Source organism: Heloderma suspectum, chromosome 5 (genome assembly GCF_057233095.1).
Source record: "Heloderma suspectum isolate Gila_16-S chromosome 5, 16-S_ref, whole genome shotgun sequence".
NCBI classification, from domain to species: domain Eukaryota; kingdom Metazoa; phylum Chordata; class Lepidosauria; order Squamata; family Helodermatidae; genus Heloderma; species Heloderma suspectum.
This window is the reverse complement of record NC_139462.1, coordinates 205,296,895-205,318,817: the sequence shown is the minus strand read 5'-3', so window position 1 is coordinate 205,318,817 and position 21,923 is coordinate 205,296,895. Positions and strand designations below refer to the sequence as shown.

The 21,923-nt window shown below is 44.6% G+C and overlaps 1 long non-coding RNA gene across 1 annotated transcript in view; it reads right to left on the bottom strand.

Annotated features, from left to right (window-relative positions):
- Nucleotides 1-10,555, bottom strand: part of LOC146345111 (uncharacterized) — a 217,334-nt gene extending 206,779 nt beyond the window's left edge. The window contains exon 1 of the long non-coding RNA XR_014792625.1: nucleotides 10,366-10,555. This is a non-coding gene — a long non-coding RNA (uncharacterized LOC146345111). The remainder of the gene's footprint in view (nucleotides 1-10,365) is intronic.
- Between the last annotated feature and the right edge of the window lie 11,368 nt (nucleotides 10,556-21,923).

Genomic DNA, 21,923 nt, shown 5'->3' with positions numbered 1-21,923 from the left:
ACAGGGCTGTTCCACGCTGCCTCAGAGGTAGTGGGGGGAGGCCGGTTCTCCGGGAACCAACCTCGGAGTGTGGGTTCCAAGGTCGATTCCCAGATAACACGATATCCTATGGCTGGTTAGCTGCTGGCTAGCAGCCGTAAGATTGCTCCCTAAGTCAAAGATTTATTTTAAAGCACGTTAAAAGGTGAACTGTACAGTTTGCCTAACATATCAATATGTAATGTTTGATTATGAATGAAACCATTATTTAAAATACCCATCAGCAGAGTTCAATGTGCTACAGTTATCATTAAAAGATAGAAAACAGTACAGTAAAATAAAAAGTCATAGTCTCTCTCTGTATGAACATGCATATCTGTATCAAAGCCACTTCTTGAGTTCTGTCTCACCCTAGTGTGACTCAGGCCTAGTTCTCACTGATTCTTCATGGGACCCCAGTTTGTTCCTTCTGATATCAAACTTGGTAATCACATAACTATCAGCTGGGTTGCTCAATGAAGCCACACAGAGACAGGGTAGGGCGGGGGTGGGCAACTTGTGGCTCTCTAGATATTTTTGCCTATGACTCCCTGCAGCGGTAGCCTACATAGCCAATGGATAGGGATGATGGGAGTTGTAGGCCAAAACATATGGAGAGCCATAAGTTGCCCAGTCCTGGGGCTGTGAGCTCTGTACAGCCCCCAGGTATGCAGAAAACAATTAGTTGGTAAATTAAAAGGAAAAGGAAAAACAAAAGCAGTCCACAAAGGTCTGCGCTGCACACACAAAGGCTTCCAAAAAATATTGGATGCTTGGGCGTAGTTGAACATCAGCGGAAGAAAAAAAAGGACAGGGGAGGGGGGTTGGCCAAGTCTCTTAGAGCACAATCTTACGCATGTTTAGACAGTCCTGCAACTCCCAGCATGCCCCAGCCAGCCATGCTGGCTGGGGCATGCTGGGAATTGTAGGATTTTTTTCTATCTAAACACACATAGGATTGCACCCTTAACAGCTTTTAGTATCCTAGAGGGAAGATTAGAGTTGGGGAAGGACACCCACCAGGAGTTTCAAAAACCTCCCCTCCCTGTGCTATATAGGGAAGAGAGGAAAAGAGAAAAAAATATTATTTTTCCCTTTTCCCGTTCTTCAGAATCCACTCCTCTTCTGTATTGCTGTAATATCAAGAATGCTGCAAGTCTAGGTTGGCCATGTTTCCTACTTTACAGAGCATAGTCCTCTATTTGAAAGTCTGCTGGTCCAAGTCCAGTTTCAAGAATCACAAGAAGTTGCCCATCCCCAGTTAGTACCTGGAGAGCAGCTTGAGCAGGCACACAAGTCACCTGGTCACAGTCTTACCCAGTGTGGTGAGAGGTGATATATTCTATATTATAGTAATTCTTTCTAACTTTGTGTTGATACACAAAAATTAGCATGCGCAAAACAGTGTCTTCTTGGCTTTATTCGGCATACTCCTCAACTGCCCTGTTCTGGACCAAATCAGCAGGAACCCGGAAGGGACAGCTAGGAATATGCAAAGCAGAAACTTCAGAAACTTATACAAACCACCACAATGGCAACAGAGCACTCAGATTTGGGACCTGAACTCTTTAGCATTAATTGAGCACTACCCAATGATGTCATTCCATTTGTGTAAATGTCATTGCACTAATGGAAACTAGGTTCTGAACTATGCGCAAGAGGATGAATCCAACGAAAATGACATTTGCACAAGTGCAGTAGCACAACCTACTGCACAACCAGTCGTAGATTACACTTGCGCAAGCAGTTGTGCAAGTGGCTGTGCATTACACTTGTGCAAGCGGTTCCACAAGCTGTTGCGCATTGTGCCTGTACAACCTGTTGTTCAACCAGATGCACAACAGAAAGACTCAGCATAGCTCTGCTAGCACTATTTGAGTTTGCAGAACGACACCATTGGATACAACCCTATATTCCAACCTTCCCTGACCTGGCGCCCTCCACGGGTGTTGGACTTCAACCCCCATCATTCCCAGCCAGCAATAGCCATGCTGGGTGAGAATGATGGGAGTTGTAGTCCAACACATCTGGAGGGCACCAGGTTGGAGAAGACTGATATAGCACATTGGGGCATGGTATCTCTGTTCCTTTTCCACTTGGAAATCTCCTCCCCACCCCACCCTGCAGGCCCTAAACAAGATCACTCCTATGAGAGACTGGGAAGACACCACAACATTTTGTTCTGAGTCCCCACTTGTATACCCATAAATCCAAAGCAATCTGATTAGCCTGGTTCACAGACACATCTCAATTTATATGCATTTGCTAAGATGTCTTGGTGTGTTCCACATGAAGTGACTCAGTTTGTAACTGTTTCCCAGTGCCAATTCCCCTTTATGTCATCTGTGTGCAGTTCTGTTAGCCTTTTTTAGTTTGTGTTGTTACCAGCCCATAAAAATTGCCTACAAGTCTTGGGAGTGGGTTAGGGATTTAATAATCTTTCAGACTTTGGGTTCTCTTTGGGTCTTATTTTTACAATCAGGGGCAGGTGGAAGAACAGTGCAATTCTATATGCATCTACTCAGAAGTTAGTCCCATTGAATTTAGTGGGACTTACTCCCAGGTAAGTGCAGATAGGATTGCAGCCTAAATGTCAATCTGAATCTGTATGCCTTCCAGAGACAAAGCAAGCCAATTAGAGATTTCAAGAGATGCTCGCATGATAATTCTAAACGTTTGTTAGGTAGCAAAGTCTCCAATAAGATATCTAATTGAGAGTCACTCCAGTCTCCAGCTTAAATAGCTCTTTCAAAGTTTGTTTTATACGCAACAGACTGGAAATGCTCCTTCAAAGCCATTCCACTAGATTATGTAATTACTGATTACATCTTGAGGGCATATGCCATATGGGGCTCTAAAAAAATAAAAAAACCATTATGAAAATTGATGGGAAAATGCCCTGCTTTTTCTTTTCTTTTTTTTAATGGCACTGGAGATACAAAACACACTTGTCAGGGCATTGTAAAGCACCAGGAGAGACTAAAACCGAAATGAAAGACACATTTATTTATTATTATTATTATTATTATTATTATTATTATTGCATTTATATCCCGCCTTTTTTCCTCTTGCAAGGAACCCAAGGTGGCTTACATTATCCTCCTCCTCTCCATTTTATCCTCACAACAACAACCCTGTGAGGTAGGTTGGGCTGAGAGTGTGTGACTGGCCCAAAGTCACCCAGTGAGCTTCCATGGCCGAGTGGGGGCTAGAACCCGGATCTCCCAGCTCCCAGCCCAACACTCTTGCCACTACACCACACTTGCCACTACACCACACCACCACACCACATCTCTTCACTTCCTAGGGATCAAATTGTTCGTCCTGCTGGATATTACTCCAGAGTCCAGAAACAGCTAAAGCTTTCCACTTCAAGTTTACAATCAAGGCCAACGTTTATTGTATTATTTATTTATTATCAATTTATATGCCGCTTACCATATCTCAAAACGCACCTTGAAGTGGTTTACAAAACCAGACATTAGAGTACATTATAATGATCTCATTGGTTAAGCCATTCAAAACCAGAAATGCAAAACACAACAATTAGCAAGCAAACTGGGCAGCACAATCAATCATGAAAGACATGGGTAACGCTCCCCTACCCCGCCCTCATTTTATTGTAAAAAAGACCTCACACACACTTCATATATAAACTACTGCGCAGACCATTAAGGACACATGGCTGCCCCATCATCTCTCATTTAGTGAAGGTGGCCAGGGGTCCTACGTTACAGAGAACAGTCCTCCATTTTGGAGAGTTGGCAGAGAAGTCTTCTGTTTGAAGGTGTCCTCTATTTGAAGAAGTGTCCAGTCGAAGTCTGGGTTACAGTCAAAGAACCATAAGGAGGGAGAGTACAAGGGCCTTGAGGTTCCCCATCAACAATGGATGGCAGACTGAATAAGCACACAGGTCACCTGGTCACAGTCTTCCCTGCTACGGCGAGATATATCATATTTCTATTTAAATTTTAGTCATTATTTCTACATGTTCATCTATATCTATCTATCTATCAACATATGTTAATGTTACACAAATTGATGTCTCCCTTTTTCCTTTTTTGGGCGATGCATTTCTTCTTTCATGGCGATGTGCGAGTGGCCATTCTACCAAAGGCATGCCCCACACAGTGGCTGGCTGTGCTCCCAGTTCAGTATTGCCGTGCCCCACTGGAAGCACATGAAGTGTCTCTTGAAAAATTCCTTCCCTTTCCTGCAGCTAAAATGAAGCCTTGACATTTGTCACTGGACTGTGCATATTATTCTGTCATTATTATTTTTTAATGTATGCCCCGGCTTTCTTCCACAAGGTCCTCAAGGTGGCTTACAGTCCAAGTTCAAACCATGCACAAGAATAAAACTACTTAAGAACCAGTATGCTCGCAACAAGAAACTAAAGCAGCTGGTAGGCTTAGCAGCAGGATTAGTAGCACCAAGAAAAAACACAAAGGAGAACTTTAGTACTTTATTCTGCTGCTGGTTTTAATTTGGTTTAATGGGCTAGAATGGCTTTATTCTTTGCTGCTGGTTTTATCTTGATTTTATTCTGCACTTTAAAAAAATGTTTTTATTTTATGTTTTTAATGTATTGTACACCACCCAGATAACTTCACTTATTGGCCTGTTTAAAAGTACAGTATGCCGTGCAGGGCCACCCAGGACGGACAGGTCATCGTGGAGAGTTCTGACAAAATGTGGTCCACTGGAGAAGGAAATGGCAACCCACTCCAGTATTCTTGCCAAGAAAACCGCATGGAACGTATCACAAGGCTACAAGATATGACGCCGGAAGATGAGCCCCTCAGGTCGGAAGGTGTCCAATAAAATCCAATGCTGTAAGAAGGGGATGGCAGAGGATGAGATGGCTAGATAGCATCACCGATGCAATGAATATGAACTTGAGCACACTGCGGGAGAGAGCAGAGGACAGGAAGGCCTGGCGTGCTATGGTCCATGGGGTCACAAAGAGTCGGACACGACTTAACGACTGAACAACAACAACAAGTAAATAGATCTTATTACTATTTGCCAAAAGCTCAGGGAATTTGGATCCTGAACGAAAGAGAGAAAGAAAGAAAGAAAGAAAGAAAGGAAGGAAGGAAGGAAGGAAGGAAGGAAGGAAGAAAGAAAGAAAGAAAGAAAGAAAGAAAGAAAGAAAGAAAGAAAGAGTCATCAGTGGCAAACAAATACTCCTAGAGAGAGTGTTCTATAGTTGAGCACCACCACAAAAAAAGGCTCTCACCCTGCTCTCCCACTGCCTATTCTTGGAAGAGGCCTGGAACCAGGCCTCAAATGAGGATCTCAGGGAGTAGGCAGCTTCATACGGAAGGTGGTCTTTCAGATTCCTTCTTTGCCTCAGCCTCCCCTCTCTTTGCAGTCTCTCGTCCCACCCCCAACCCCACAAGTATCTCAATTTAGAATGTAAGCTCTTTGGGAAAGGAGCCTACCTTTTGTTTGTGTTACTAGTGTCATGGCACCTGAGACAGAAAATCTCACAAATGCCTCTCTCTAGGAGTAAAATACAACAACAACAACAAATTAAATAATGAACGAGTCTGTGGTCATATAATAAACTTGGATGGATGGATGGATGGATGGATATAAATAAATAAATAAATAAATGGCCTTCTCTGAGGTCTGGAGAGGCCCAGGTCACTTCCAGTGAAGCCTGTAGCCATAATAAAAATTAAAAATGTGGACACATGAAAACCAAATATGGCACTAATGAAAGAGTGAGATATAATTTGATTGGGGGGGGGGGTTAGCAAATGCTTTTCACTAATTATTGAGGGAAAATCTTGTCCCTGAGCATGAGGAGGTGGTCTGATAGTAGGAGGGGTTCAAACAGCCCCACTGTCATGGTCAGATGCCTTCCTGGTGAAGATTGTTCTCATGACATCAGCCGTGGAGGAACTATTGAAATCGTCTGCTACCAGCAACTTGGGATCCAAGGGATTCCTGAATGCTCTGGGAAAGTTTCCAGAAGCAGTCAGAGAGCTTTGGCTATTTGGTGGTATAGAAATTAATATAATATAATATAATATAATATAATATAATATAATATAAATAAAGCTGATGATCCTGTTGAGGCCCTGTTCTCACTACTGAATGGTGAGGCAAGGCGGGCCATCGAGACGATCACTCCTGAGCCCTCTCTTCGGTGTTGTAGAGCTCAAGTGACTCCATGGTTTTCTGCAGAGCTTTAGCTGATGACACGGGCTGGATGAAGGTTAGAGTGTCTTTGGTATAGGCCCAAAGACACATGAGAGGAGGCTTACTTTGCAGACTCAATTGCATCCTCAAGTAGCCATCCAGTGGAGCTTTTTTGTGTGGTACAAAGCTTAGTGTCATCTGCCCCAACAAATAGTATGCTGATACCCACAGAAGCCTGCTTGGCACTTTGAGGACGCAACCCTTTGTCAACATTGAGACAGATCCTGTTGAGGTGTCCAAGGTGCCACCAACTGGTGCACCAACTTAACCAGTTTTGTGGGATCATTTTCAGTTGATGGGGCCTGATGATGTGGACAAGACACTTGCAGAGACACAGCCAACCACGTGGCCCCTTTGCCTATCTTTGCTTATTAGGTCTAGCTGGGGAGGTTTGGCCGGGTTATGAATCCGGGAGCAGTTAATTCATCTTTAGGTGAGGGGCTGGTGCCGCTGCCTTTGAAGAGTTGATTGTACAACCACTCCTGAAAAAGCCCTCCCTGGATGCAGAGGTTTATGACAATGACCATCCAGTTACAAATACCCCCTTTGGGGGCAAGATGATCAAGAGGGTGGTCACAGCACAGCTCTCTGCTCTCAAAGGATATGGAGTATTTGGATCCATTTCAGTCTCGGTTCAGGCCTGGTTTTGCCCTTGATCGCCCCAATGGATTACCTTTATCAGGGGAGGGTCAGGAGGAATGTGACCCTGTTGCTTCTCCTTGACCTCTCTGTGACTTTTGGTGCCATTGACCATGGTATACTCCTGGACTGGCTCCATCAGTTTGGAATAGGGGGCACTGTATTGCAGTGGTTCTGTTCCTACCTGAGGGGTCAGTTCCAGGGAGTGGTCCCTTGGCAATTGTGTCTTGGGCCTTTGGCAATTGTGCTGTTGGGTGCCACAGGCCACAATCCTGTTACCAATGCTTTTTAACATCTGTATGAAGCAGTGGGTGCAGTCATAAGGTCATGAGTTCCGTGAGTGACTGGAGATTTGATTGATGCACTGATTCATTCATTTGATTCATTCATTCATTCATTGAATGATCGGGGACTGGTTCTCCCCAGTCCTAGTCTAACACTCTAACCACTACACCACACAATTCAAATACAGTAGTATGAATGAAACAAACTCACATTTACAAGCAAAAAAAAAAAAAATGACAAGCTGAAGAATGAAAGGCAGAAATAAAAGGCCAAGGATGAGTTAAAGACAAACCCACAAGCAAAGAGTTACTTTAATATAAAGATGTAGAGATAGAAATAAAGTGATATAGAGATACAAGGTCAATTGGCATAATACGTTTTCTTCTGCTTATGAAAGAGGTTGATGATGTGGGAGGTACAGGAATGAGAGAATCAAGTGTGAGATTTTCCAACAAGCGGTTGAAACATATAGGCTCTGTAGCAGCTATATGTGATCACCTGTAGGAGTGCATTGGACTCTGGGGATGCTATCGTGTAGAACAGAGAAGGGGAACCTCTTTCAGCTTGGGGGCCAAGTTCAATTTCAGAGAAGCTCTCAGATGTGCGTTCCAATAGGGGGCAGGGGCGAAGATGGTGGGGCCAAAAATACAAACTATACCAGCATATTGTAACTTAAAGCTCTTACCGCAGGTAACTAAGCCTTGGAAGAAGCATTTCAACCTTCTAGAATGGGAAAACAACTGCACAAAAGCCAGGAAACCACCAAACAACGGTGGAGGCTGGTGGCTCCGATGTCAGAAGCAATCAGAACTCTAAAGGAGCTATCCAAGGTGCTTTGTACCTTGGATAGCTTCTTTAGAGTTCTGACTGATTCTGACTGAAATCCAGAGTGGATTCACTGGCCCACTGACATCGGAGCCACCAGCTTCTACTGCCAAACAATTGGTGGTTGGGGAAAAGGGGAAGGGAATGTAGCCAACTGGGGAACCCCAAAGTGCCAGGTAGGGACCACTGGAGGTCTAGATTTGACCCCCAGGCCTGAGGTTCCCCACCCAAGATGTAGAGAAACCATACCTCCATGTGGGGATTATAGTGAGAGCTACTGTGATTTTCATGGCTAGCAGGCTGTGTTGGCCTGGGTGGGTTAGATGTCGTGTAGGCCTGCAAAACATTGTCTCACAAGTGGCACAATAGTAAAGTTAAAAGTGCAGGAGCTCATCATGACAGTCCCCATAGCCCCACCCCCAAGTCCCCAAGTCCAAAAGTGCAGGCAGCTGTGTTGATCCAGATGAACAAACCCAATTCTAGCAGTCTTCATCTCCACCAGGAGCAGGACTTTCATAAGGCTAGTGGGTCTTCATTGGCCATTCAAGAGCAGGCCAGCCCAAAATACTTTGCAGTTCAACAGGGAGCCATATATGGTTGCTGGGAAAATTCATCCCCCACCCCCTGCCCCCTGCCACAAGCTATTGTGAGGACTTCAGCTAAGCTCAGAACAGAAAAACTGGGGGGGGGGGTGCAGACAATGTCAGCATCCCTGCTAATAAAAATGTCCTGGTGCTTCACCCCTGCAAGCCCAGCTCCACTGCAACACTGCATATCACACCCCAAACAACAAAAGCTAAACAATAAACCAAGAGCAGGAGCAATACGTCATTGCTCCAGTCTGTTAGACCAGGGCCAGAACTACACCTCGTGTCATAGCGATACGATCCCATCATGATGATGCTAAATCCCTCTTGTGCATTTATACCATGTGGCAGACACAATGACATCTGTTGCGGTATTTTGGATAATATGGAATAAAAAGTGGGAAATAACGCTAGAAAAATGGTATATAGAATACATAATGGGCCCCAACAGTTATCAGCGTACTTCAATATCGATAAAAAGCACTAGAGTAGAACTAACCCTGGACTGCCTTGCACATTTTTCTAGGATTCAGTAGGGACCGGCATTTATGGACCTCATTAGGAAGTTTTTGCCACGACCTTGAGCCACTGTGGAGAAAGATTTGCACCAGCTACTGCCACATGGGGCCCTGGGAGCCCAAGGATTCCCTATGTTTTAACTTCTGTAAACCACCCAGAGAGCTTCAGCCATGGGGCAGTATAGAATGTAACAACAACAACAACAACAACAACAACAACAACAACAATAATATCACTAGATACAGCCCAAATGCGATCCTTTTGTAAATCAGCATCACAAGGAAGCCACGCAAAGGAGACTAACCTGGATTACAGAGCTGGGCTGCCTATGAAATCCAGTAGAACTAGGGACATCACTTGGACAGCATCACAGCATCACCAGAGATACAGTGTTTTGTATTTTCCTCTCAACAGGGAGGACCCAGAAGCAAGGTCTGACAGGAAACAGTTCTTTGCTTTATTTCCCAACTTTTTTCTTGCCATATTTTCTCTCCATTCCCTTCTTCCTCCTCTTTTCCTTCTCTTCATGCCGCTCCTTCTGGAGCCCTCTAGGGACAAACTTTTTAACAACCCAAAACAAGTGTCTAAAACTATAAAGATTCAACATGGTCCCATTAAGACATGAGTATCAAGGCCTATCCTTTGTTGGCTGAGCTGTAGTATCCTAGCCTTGTTCTTGTAATCTGGCCTCATCATCGAGCCATTGATAATGAAGCGGACATCTATTCCCCATAGAGATGGGTGAGAATTTCAGTTCAGTTCAGTTTTGATAAGAATTTACCAAAATTCACAAAGTTCTCCATATTCAGCACAAAAAAGAATGTGAGATTTAAAAAAAGGGGGGGGATGTGGGAGAAACCAAACTGACAGATTCATCCACACAGGTCTAGGGCCTTGAGAGCTTAGCTCTTAAAAGTCTGGGTTTGAATCCTTGTTTATTCAGCCTTGTTAGTGCTGCATTAGGGTTGCCACCTCTTTTTTCTGACAGGCTCCTCATCTTTAACAGCTGTATAGCGGGCACAACATGGTCCTCTCCATGCTGGGAATAGCTACTGAATGTGGTTGGTTTGGGTGAGAATTTTGTTCCGGTTCGTTTTTTATACGAATTTACCCAGATTCACAATGTTCTTCATATATGGGAGAGAATGAACTTCAAGTTTTAAAAATTCAGCTGCAGGAGAAAGCGAAACTGACAGATTCGCCCATCCCTAGTTCCCCAGTCTTTACGGAATCCTTGGGCGGCTGGATTCCTTCGTCTCTGTTTTAGGCCTCTACTTACCAGATTTGTTTGCTGGAGTCTGTCTGTCTGTCAGCTGCTTGGCAGGCACCCGTGAGACTCACCACTTGTGCCTGAGGGCTTCAGGGCCTGAGTAGAGCTAAGCTTGGACATATGCTGAGATAATGAAAATTAACCACGCTGAATGTCCATATTCATCCTGCTGATGTCACTGCATTCCACATTTTTGTCTAGAGGTTTCACATAGATGTAATCACAATTATATAAGGGGCAACTGCAGCACTGACCCCTATGGACAGAGGCACTACAGAGGCAGTGGCAGCATTGGGTCCATGATAATCATCTTAAGAATGGAGAAATAATTCATTCCAACCCGGTTGCCTTTATTTTACAAGGAAGCAGTGGGCTGGTTTTGCCCTGAGAGTTGCTTAGTTCTATTTCCTGTTGTTGCCCATCCTTAATGAGTAAGCATATCTTCATGGGTGTTTAAAGAGTCTTTCTGTTGGTGGACAGTGAACAGAAATACTCTTAACAAGGATTGCTGATGTGTCTCTTCAGCTTCCTGTTCCTTCCATCATCACCATCTACTTACTTTTTCCATGTTTCCAAGCATATTCATTTTCATAATTACCTTGCCATTTTTCTCTTGTTTTCCCTAAATAAACATTCTGCCCCCATCATCTTGACATTTAGTTTCCCTGAAATGAAGCTCAGAATCCTTTAGGAACTTCCCTCCAATTTATGTGCGAGACAAGACTGGACGCAGTTCCTGGGTGTACAGTGGACTAGAAATGTTTTCTTGGTTGCAGGGTTAAAAAAAAAAAAATTTAGTTTTTTATAAATCTTCGTTGATTCATTGTATGAATTTAATTAATCTATTGATTAGTTAACTGATTTAATTTGCATATATTTGCAGGTGAATAAAACACTTGCTTTGAAGGGGGAACATATTTCCTTTGTTTTTAGATGATGCATGTAAGTGTCCCAGATAGGAATGGGTGAGAATTCCGCTGGATTTGTTTTTTGATAACAACTTACAAAAATTGGCAAATTGGCAAATTTTGACTGATTTCTTTGATAACAGCTTACTCAAATTGGCAGATTTCATTGGATCTGAGGTTTTTTACAACAACTTACCAAAATATCTATCCCAACATTGTCAGCTCCAAAGCCCTCTGCACGTGTTCACCTGCAACAAGAGTAGGTCTACACCAGGGATGGGATGTGGGCGGGCACATAAGCCCCACCCCCAGCTATGCAAAAACCCTTCACTGAATCTGAAAAGCGGCTTGGAACCATCTTATTTTACAAAGCTCCTGTGATTCAGGAATGCTGCCTTATCGGGGCTCCAATTTGAGAACTTTGTAAGAACACACTTATGAGCCCTTTTTAATATATTTGTGCTCAGTGCTTAATGATCTCAAACACAGCCAGGAATGTGGTGATCTTTGGAGGCAGGGCTTGCATGCTTGCCCACATCCCACCCCCCCAGTTTAGCCCTACTCATGCGGCAGGTGAAGGCCTGCATAAGGCTGGACTGGAAGTAGTTTTTCCAGGGCCCAGGGCCAGCCCAAGACATTCTGCTGCCTGAGGCGAAGAACAAGATGGCGCCCCTCCCATTCCATGTACCAAATCTAACTGGACTAGCAGATGAATCTCTTACTTCAGTATTGGGGATGGGGCAGCTTCCTCCACTGCATCTGAAGGCAGCAGGCTAGCTTAGAGGGCGCAAGGCAGGCCATGTAGCCCACAGCTCTCTCCTCCGACACTTTCCTCCTGCCTCGCAGTATCTGCTGCCTGAAGCAACTGCCTCACTCTGCCTAATGGTAGGGCTGGCCCTGCCAGGGCCTCAGGCAGAGGTCTTTCTCATCACCTACAACCTGACCCTGTTAAAAGTGACAGTCCCAGTTACAGGCCAATGTGTAACTTAGGGCTGGCTGGGGAATGCTGGGAGCTGTAGGATTTTTTTATGTCAAAACATGCATAGGATTGCGCCCTTAAAGCATAATATTACAATACATGTATATCCACCAGATTCCACTACAGTGGCTCTAGAGCAGGGATGTTGAACCTCAGGCCTGTGGGCCAAATCTAGTCCACCTGGGGTCCCAATCCAGCCCTCCTGAGTTCCCCAGTTGGCCACACACCCTATCTCTACCGCTTTCCCTTGACTGCCAGTCATTTTGTGATTTCCCAGCTTTTTGTGCCGTTCTTAAAGGCTGAAATGCCTCTCCTAAGGTTTCATTACCGGCAGCAAGAGGTTTCAGTTAGAATATGCTGGTATTTTTTAAATTTTGGCCCCACCCCTTTTGCCTTTGGCCTCACCCACGGCTGGAATGTGGCCTCCAAGAGATTCTCTGGAATTTTATTTGGCCCCTGGGCTGAAAGAGGTTCAACACCTCTGCTCTAGAGCCATCCCAAAGCATCTTCCTGCTCCAAAAGGGTTTGAACCAAAAGGTGCACCCCAGGATCTGTTGTGATGTCAAGATACAGGGTGCTCCCAGATGGAGGGCTCCTAGCGCCATGGGTTAGAAGGCGTTGTGTGCAGCTATTGCATCTTTTTCTCATTAGCAGGAGGGTTACGAGATGAAGAGAACATGATCTAGAACCCCTGTACCATCCTGTGAAGCTGGCAGGGCAATGGCACCGTAAGAGCTTCACCTGGAACCATTTATAGAAGATGCTGTATGCAATTATCAGGTCACCCGTGGGATCCTCTACGAGGCTGCAAGGGGTTGGATCATGCTCTGCTCCACTGGCTATCCAAGCAACAGTGTAGGTTGCTTGCACAGTCAGGCCATCCTCAAGGGGTTCATCCATCTGACTAGCTGCTTTTCTGCTCTTTGAAAAGACATGTTGGTTCCAATTGCGGGAGTCGTTCCATTAAGTTCTGTCACATATTGTATATATGAAAGCAAAAGTTTCCTTCTGCTGCTTACATTTTTGCGCAACATAATCTTTGTTCACTGATCCTAGACATGTTATGTCAAGTAATCCATTGAGAATGAGGTGATCCATTTAGGGTTGGGGCAAGCTTTGGACAAACGGCGTGTCACACCTCTGCTTGTGAAATAGGTTTTGGTTAATAAAATTCCTAAGGACCTTGCTGAATGAAGTTAATTCATTGTTGATAGCCATGAAAAATAGCTGCATAAATCTTGTGGCACTGATGAAAAGGGCAGACTTCCTCCCAGTCCACACTAAGCAAATTGGATATTTCAAGGGAGGCTTTTTGGTACATGGCTTGATTTGCATGCAAATGAAAGAAGACACTCGCCACCCATTGTGAAACAAGACAGTTGAGCCTATTTAGCTGTATCCCTTGTTATTAGCAGGAGAGGTCAGTGAGAAAATGTAGCATGAAAATATGTTCCTAATACTGGCAGGAAGGCTGTTACAGGGGAAACGGCTGTGACCACAAGCATGCCCACAAACACTCCCATGCATTCTCCAGCATTTGACAAAGGAAAATAATTACATTTTTATATTATGTGAATATAGCGCAGTCCTCTACTCAATTACCTGGGAGTAAGTCCCAATGAACTCAATGGAACTTACTTCTGAGTAGGCCTGTATAGGAATGTTAAGATGTTCACACTATGGTACTAAGGAGATCAAACTACTTTCTGGTAGTCTGCAGATCGGGCCTTTGAAGTGTGAATATTGTCACATGTAGGTCTTATAGGTTTGCATCCTTAAATTAATTTGCATTTTTAAATTATTGCTAAATATTTCTTGGAACTAGCACAGTCACATACGCCATAGGCATACCAAAACAAACAATAACACAGTTAACAAAGTGGTGGTTTTGCCATTCATGATTGCTTGGGGGATCCATGATCTTGTTCAGTAAAGACGGAGGGTTGGGTGTGACATAAGAATGAAGGTTTTAATTTCTTTGCCTAGATTATAGAAACGAGTCAAACAAATCTAGGTCAACTTTTTTTAAAATGAAAAATATCTCTCATCTGTATGATTTTACATATACCTATGGACTAAAACACTGCACAAGCCCAGCCAACATGGCCAGTGGTCTGGGTTTATGGGAGTTGTAGTCCAAAATACATGGAGGGCACCAATTTGCCTGCCCCTCTCCTAGATGCTCTTGACAGGCATGGAACTGATCTGTAAGAGAAACAAAACACCTCTCCTTTCCCTTGAAGCAGTGAATGCAAGACTATTCACTTTATAGAGTATATCAACAACCCAAGAAAGTTGACTCCCCACCCAATATATTTTTCCAGGCCCTTATATTTTAGTACCCTTCACTCCACTCCCTTTCCGTCCTGCTCAAGAAAATTGCATCTCTAGTAAAACCCCATGACCCCCGCTTTGGTTAGCCAAAACCACCTTGAAGCTTCATGCCAATGTCAGCCTTACATAAACAGCACTTCATTTGTATGAACCTTGGAGCATCTGCATTTCTCAGATGTGCCTACAGCAGTAAGTAAAGTTACACTGCACAGGGCCAGTGTCATGGGGTGGCATGGTCGGGCACCTGTCAAGGGCCCAGGGACTCCAAAGTGCACCACTACCATCAGGATTGTTTTGCTATGTGCACTAAGCCCCAGCTGAGTTCAGCTCAACTGTATATGAGACCCCCAACATGCATTTCTGTGGTTCCCACATGTTCCTTCTGCTGCTGCCACTCTGCCCCCCATGTAGGCTCTGTTGCGTCAAGGGAGGCAGAGCAGTAATAGCAGAAGGTGAAGAAGTGGCGCAGAACAATGGGGTGGTGTGACAGATCTCTCATTCCCACTTACCACCCTGGGAATTTTCTCTCTCCTTTACATTAGTGCATACTAGAACCAGCTGCCGGAGTGAAAAGACGTATTTTGCTATTAACTCTGCCCACTGACCTACCTGGAGTTGTTCCACCCCCTGACCCACCTGGACTCTGCCTCTGGCCCCACCCATGTACAGAGTGGCCATGGGTCCTCTTTTAGAGGGCAGTCCTCTATTTTTCCTCCTCCCTCCCAATCCCTTTTCCTTCTTGTGTTGTGCCTTTTAGATTGTAAAGGGCAGGGATTGTCTCATTATTAATCTTTCTAAGATGCTTTGGCCGAAGAGGACCGTCCTCTGTTTGGTTGCCCATCCACTATGAGCACCTGGACAGCAAACTGAACGGGCAGGCACAGCTCACCTCAGCACAGCCTTTCACACCATGGTGAGATGGACTCTGTTTCTCTTAAAACTGTAATACTTTTAAATGTGCATCTATACATATGAATTAGCATATGCAAACATGTGTCCTCTTTTGTCCTCTTTTTTGGCAATTTGTAAGTGGCTATCCTACGCCGTGTACCAGAAATCGAGACTTGGCAACTCTATCTTGGGCTATACCAGCAGAACAAGTTACTCCGTTCTTTGGATCCTGGCCTGTACGTCTTTTTCTAAAAATACCAAAATGCTTCTAAGATGCTATAAGTTGAGCAACTAAAAACTTGAGGCATGCCTAAGCATTAGCTGCTTCTGAAAAGTACAGGAAACTGGGATTTATTTCCCCTCCTCTGGACTACCTTCTGAGAACTGAGTACTCTTTTCAAAGTTGGCTGGAGAGTGGCAAGACCACCTTCTCCCATATGAGCCTGCCTGAGTTTTAAGATCTTTGGGAGAGGTCCTTCTTTTGAGACTGCTGCCTTCAGAGGCGCATTTGGTGGTGATGGGAAAGAGGACCTTCTCGGTGGCCGCTCCCAGGCTGTGGAACTCTCTGCAAAAGGAGGCTAGGTTCACTCCCTCTTTGCTGTCCTTCCACTAGCAGACAAAGACCTTTTTATTCAAAGATGCCTTTGGGGCATAAGCGGGTCTGTTGGGTTGGGTGCTATTTTTATTCTGTTATTGTTGTGTTTTTAATTGTGTTTTAATGCATTCGTTTTATTATTGTTTTCATCCATTTTATTTATGACTGCAAGCCGCCCTGAGTGCCATTTTTCATGGTAGAAGGCGGGGCACAAATCAAATCAATCAATCAATCAATTAACTTCTGCACTGCTCGTGGCTGGGTGTGTTGCAAGCCTGCACCTTGGTCTCTTGGCTTCTTTTGTTTGCTGTTTGTTTTACTTCAGGCTTCCCCCAGAGGGATTACGAGAGCTGGAAACAAAGTCTAGGGGTAAAACAAAAGAAAAGATGGTGTTTGTTTATTTGGAGGGAGCCAGGATTCATATTGTTGGAGACATCAGACTCCCCAAGAGAGATAACCTTAATCTGCTGGCTCTTTCCCCTAACCCCTCCCGCTTTGGGGGGGTTGTTTTTATGGAAATCTCATAAAAGGGCTGATTCAACCTGTTGTTGTTCAGTCGTTCAGTCGTGTCCGACTCTTCGTGACCCCATGGACCATAGCACGCCAGGCCCTCCTGTCCTGCGCTCTCTCCCGGAGCGTGCTCAAGTTCATATTCATTGCATCCGTGATGCTATCTAGCCATCTCATCCTCTGCCGTCCCCTTCTCCTTTTGCCTTCAGTCTTTCCCAGCATCAGGGTCTTTTCCAGGGAGTTTTCTCTTCGCATTAGGTGGCCAAAATATTGGAGCTTCAGCTTCAGTATCTTGATTCAACCTACCCTGTTACTAATGAAATCCTACAGCCAAAGCAAGAAGAGCCCCACTGCTTACAATATATGAACAGGGGCACTGACCAAAAGAGAATCCACGGACGCCTCAAGGGAAACTATTTCAAAAATTCAATAATGTGAGAATTCTGCTTACTTCAGACACATCCATTCTCTTGGGCTGGCTTTCATTACTAAGGCCTCTTTGTGACAACAGCCCTTTGTTCTTCCGGAGTTAATCCTCTTATACTGCTTTTGGAAGTCTGAGGGCCAAATTCTACCCTCATTTAAATACCACAGAATACATTTAGACCTTTCTGCATTACCTACTTTATTATTTTGCCAGCACTTTGAATTCACTAAACACTTATTTTAACTTCATTGCACTGCTTAATGTGCAACACGCTCTATTTTGGTCATATTTATTTGTCACATTTCTTTCCCAGCCTTGAGTTTAAGAAGAAGGGAGCAGTGGGATTATCTCACCTGAAACAGTCCTGTGAGGTAGGTTAGGCTGAGAGAGGGACGTGGCTGAGGGGAAATTCAAACCCCCCTATTCCAGGCAACATCATCCACTAGACAGCACGTGATGCTGGAAGACCATGGCTGGATCTTTTGATATTTTCATATTTACCTAAAAGCAGCGGGGGGTGGGGGAGTGTCTCTGAATTTGATCAGAGCAATGGTACTTGGAAAGGGGGTTAACCCTTTCTCCCTCACCCCCAGTTTTCCTGATCTAAATCATCCCTTTCAAGTTATTACCCTGCAGTGGAAAAAAGACAATGGAACTAATAGCAACTTTGCAGGGCTGTAGAGGGTAGTGTGTGTGTGTGTTGGGGGGAGATTTAGATTGGGAAAAGAGTGCAGGGTAAAATCCCCCTCCCCAGCACCACTCTTCTAATAAAGTTCAGAACCCCTCTCAGCTGCTTTCAGGTAAACATGAAGAAGTGTTGGGAGATCTGATCCCAGATCTGCCCCATAGTGCATAGTTGCACTAGAAACAACCAGGAAAGTGGTTTTGGATTATGTTTTAGAATGCAGAACTACTGGAGTTCTGTTCAGAGCTTCATCTATCTCTCTTTTCCAGTTTGTCAAATCAGTGTACAATAGAGAAACACAACAGCATCTCCTTGTGATCTCATAGTGACGGACAGTGAGTTTGTCAACAAATACATGTGACTGGCTGACTGAATCGAATTTCACTTATCTAAGGACTAATGATGACTGGCCCACTCCATTCAATCCTGCGCAGGGCAGATGCCAGTTTAGGGAGGGGCTGCACACAATGTGCCCTTTCATGGCCCCTTGGGCCCCCGACAGCTGCCTGACAATGCCAAGCGGTACCACTGACCCTGAGTGGCTGGCCTTGTGGCTTTTCTCCTTTCTCAACGGTAGTCTTCTGACTGATTGCAAGCTTCAACACACACCCAGAACACATTGATTCCCTTTCCTCTGCCATCAACAGCCAGATCTTTTCAAGCCCCCACAGAGGCAAAGACAGGCCTGGCGTCAGCAGCTGGCCTGGCCAAGCGCCTGCTGGAACCCACAGCCAACCAGACAGCAGAAAACATGGCTGCCTGTGGCTTGCTTTCCTCAGCACAGGCTCACAAAGCTAAAAAGAGAACACGAACATCGCACACTGTGGAGCCTTCTGCCGCTGGTGGCTTTGTTGCCCTTTCAACCAAGTTGCAAATTAGGGGCAAAAGGAACATGACTCTATGGCAACAGCCACGTTGTTGTCATGTCGGTGGCAGCTGACATGCTTGCCGCTTTGCCCTCTTTTCAGACTCCTGCTGCTGCTCTCTCCATTCAGAAGCCCACTGAGCCATTTATGACCCAAACATCTCAGGTGGGTGTGTGGTGGTGCCAGGGAGAGAATGAAACCAAGCCAGCCCATCTTCGCAACAGCCACCAAACTGCCCACACACCTCCTCTGATGCTTCCCTACAGAAGCCTGGACAGATGGTGGCATACCACAGAGTAGCAAGGAGGCGCTGGAGGTGGCGAGCTGCTTGTGTGTGCCTCTGCATATTTCCTGTATTTATCGGTGTGCATGTATGTGCGTGAGAGCATATGATCCAAACGTTCCTATTTTACCAAGGATCATCGCAGTGTTCTTATCCCTGCTCCCTGGTACAGCTTGGCCCCTCTTTTGGCCTTTTGGGAATGCTTTGTTACTGATAGTATGTGATGCTACTAGTAATAGTAATAGTAATAGTAATAGTAATATTATGACTGAACAACAACAACAACTTGTAATGCTACTAGTTAATAGTGTGTGATCTCTAGTGTGAGGTTCTACTAAGGTTGCATTGCTTCAGGGTCCAACACCCTCCCCAGGGCCTCCTAGAAGATCGCTGAAAGACAGATGTGTGAATGCATCTTATCTCTGGTGCAAGGCATATATATATATATATATATATATATATATATATATATATATGTACATGCATGAATGCTAAGGCAATATGCAGCGCGCAGCTTTCCATTTCACACACTGCAAGTGCTGGGGTATAGTTTGACCAGTGACAGCAGAGCCCTCAGCAATGTAATGTGGAGGCATGGGGGCTTGGCTGGCAGTCTTTGGTATAATGCTGTTACCAGCGTGTCCTTAGTTTAGAGAGTGTTTCTGTGTGTAAAATGGGTTCAGGTATTCCAGAATATCTTCTACATGCTTCATTCTTTGACTGTATGCTTCATGGTGAAATGTGACGTGTTCTCTCTGTGGCTTGGTTCACTTTTTTATCTGAGTTGCATGCACTGAGAGTTCCCGTTTCCTAATTGTGGCACAGTTGTGATTTGTGTTTTGGTTTGTAGGCAGGGCCAGCATCAGAGGCCAACATGGTTGGGCACCTGCCAAGGGCCCTAACCCCAGTAGGGGGCCTACTGGACTTGCTCTTCTTCCTTCAACATGGCAACCTGCTTGTTCACCTACCTACCCCTCGTTCTGGCCCAGTGTGAAGGGAGAGCAGGAGATATCACTCTGGTAAATGCTAACAATGCTGGTAAGCAGGTAAGAGTCATTGAGGGAGGGAGACCCACTGAGGCTATCTTGCCCCAAAGCCCTCCAAAACCTGGAGCCAGCACTGTTTGTAGGGTCTTGACGCGTACATGGATAGAACTGCTAGGTGACGGCAGATTTGTAAACATGTGCGGTAGATGTACTGCAGGCCTTAGTGACATGCAGGGATGAGATACCAGTGAGAGGGTGCTTCTAGATGATGCTTTTACAGCACTATTGCCCTGCCTCATTCACAGAATCCGATGGGGGATCCAGACAATGACATCTGCAGCTCGCTGTTTCTTCCATCTTTTCTCTTACCACAGAAAATCCATTAAAGAAGAAGAGATGCAAGAGCTGCACAGTAGGGATGTACGGATGGTGTAAAATCCAATCTGTCTGCATTTCATGGATCGTCAGGTGCCTTTCATTCCATCACCCACTCATCACAGGTTCTTCCCCAAAGGTTGAAAGCCTATCCTGACCCTTAATCACTGACAGCAAGAGCTTTAAGCTAAAATATGCTGGTATTTTTGGTATTTATGGCACCACCCCCTTGAGATGTGACCCCAAGAACGTCTCCAAAACTTAATTTGGCCCTTGGGCTGAAAGCGGTGCAACACCCCAGCAGTAAAGGCCTCCCTCCATTTGTTGTGCATGTGTTTATTCTTCAATATTTGTACATTCTTATTCACTGAAGCATCTTGCCGCCTGCGAAGGGAAGGGGGAAAATACCTATGTCAGCACTGGGCTGTAGGTAATCGGGGGACACAGCCAAACTTGGGTAACTGCAAGATCAGGGACCAGCCATCATTCAGAACAGGACCGTCCAAAGACAGGGGATGCCTCCAGACTAGGCTTTTATCATGCCATCACCCCACCTCGTTCACGGAATTTTACAAGGGGGTCCGTATGTCATTGCTCTCTTCCAGTCATCTCTCTCTCATGTTTTCACAAACATCTTCTGTCTTTTTTCTTACCATCGAAAATCCATTCAGAAAGAATAGCACCATGATGCCTTCTGATGGTTGGCACTAGGACCCCTCCGCCTGAAAGCACCCCAAGTCATTTCCTAGCCACAAAGAGCAGAAAGGTAGGAAAGGAACAAGCAGCTAGATGCAGGAAGCAAGAAGTCTGCATGCAACCGGCCTAAATTAGACTATTGTTCAGGCAAAAGATCTAGGCCTGATTTGGAATCACTTATGGCCAGACCTGGTAAGGGTGAAACAATGGTCTGTGAGGGATGGACTCATGTTCCCTGATTTAGATTATTTTTAAAAAATATTACATTTATATCCTGCCTTTTTTCCCATTGTGAGGAACCCAAGGTGACTTACATTGGTCCTCCTCCTCTCCTTTTTATTCTTACAACAACCCTGTGAGGTAGTTTAGGCTGAGAGTCAGTGACTGGCCCAAAGTCACCCAGGGAGCTTCATGGCCAAGTGGGGACTAGAACCCAAATTTCCTGAGTTCTAGTCCAACACTCTAACCACATGGGCTCTCAGCGACAAATATTTCCTATAAAGCATCAAATCTAGGGATATTAGAAGGAAGAGAGTACTTATGGATAGATTCAAGGCCCTAACACCTATGGACTTAATCTAGAAGATAACACTTTCTGTCTAACCTTTGATTTTTCTTTTTTTATATCTATCTATCCATCCATCCATCCCTCTATCTCTCTAGAAGGAAGGGAGTACTTATGGATAGATTCAAGGCCCTAACACCTATGAACCTGTTATCTATTTACATAAAAACCTGTTTATATGTTTTTATGTAAATGGATTTACACTTTGTATAATATAACTTAATGGTTTTTATTTTTTGCAAACCACCCAGAGAGCTTTGGGTATGAGGCAATATCGAACTGTAGATGATGATGATGATGATGAGCAAGCCTTCATCTCTCTCCTTCAAACCTTTTGTTCTCCTAAACACAAACTAAGCAGCAATTTTATTAGAAGTTGGACATCCCATTAACATCATCAAATTGTTTAATTATTTATACCTTGCTTTAAAAAAATTAAAAATCCAAAGTGGCTTACAAGAGTATCT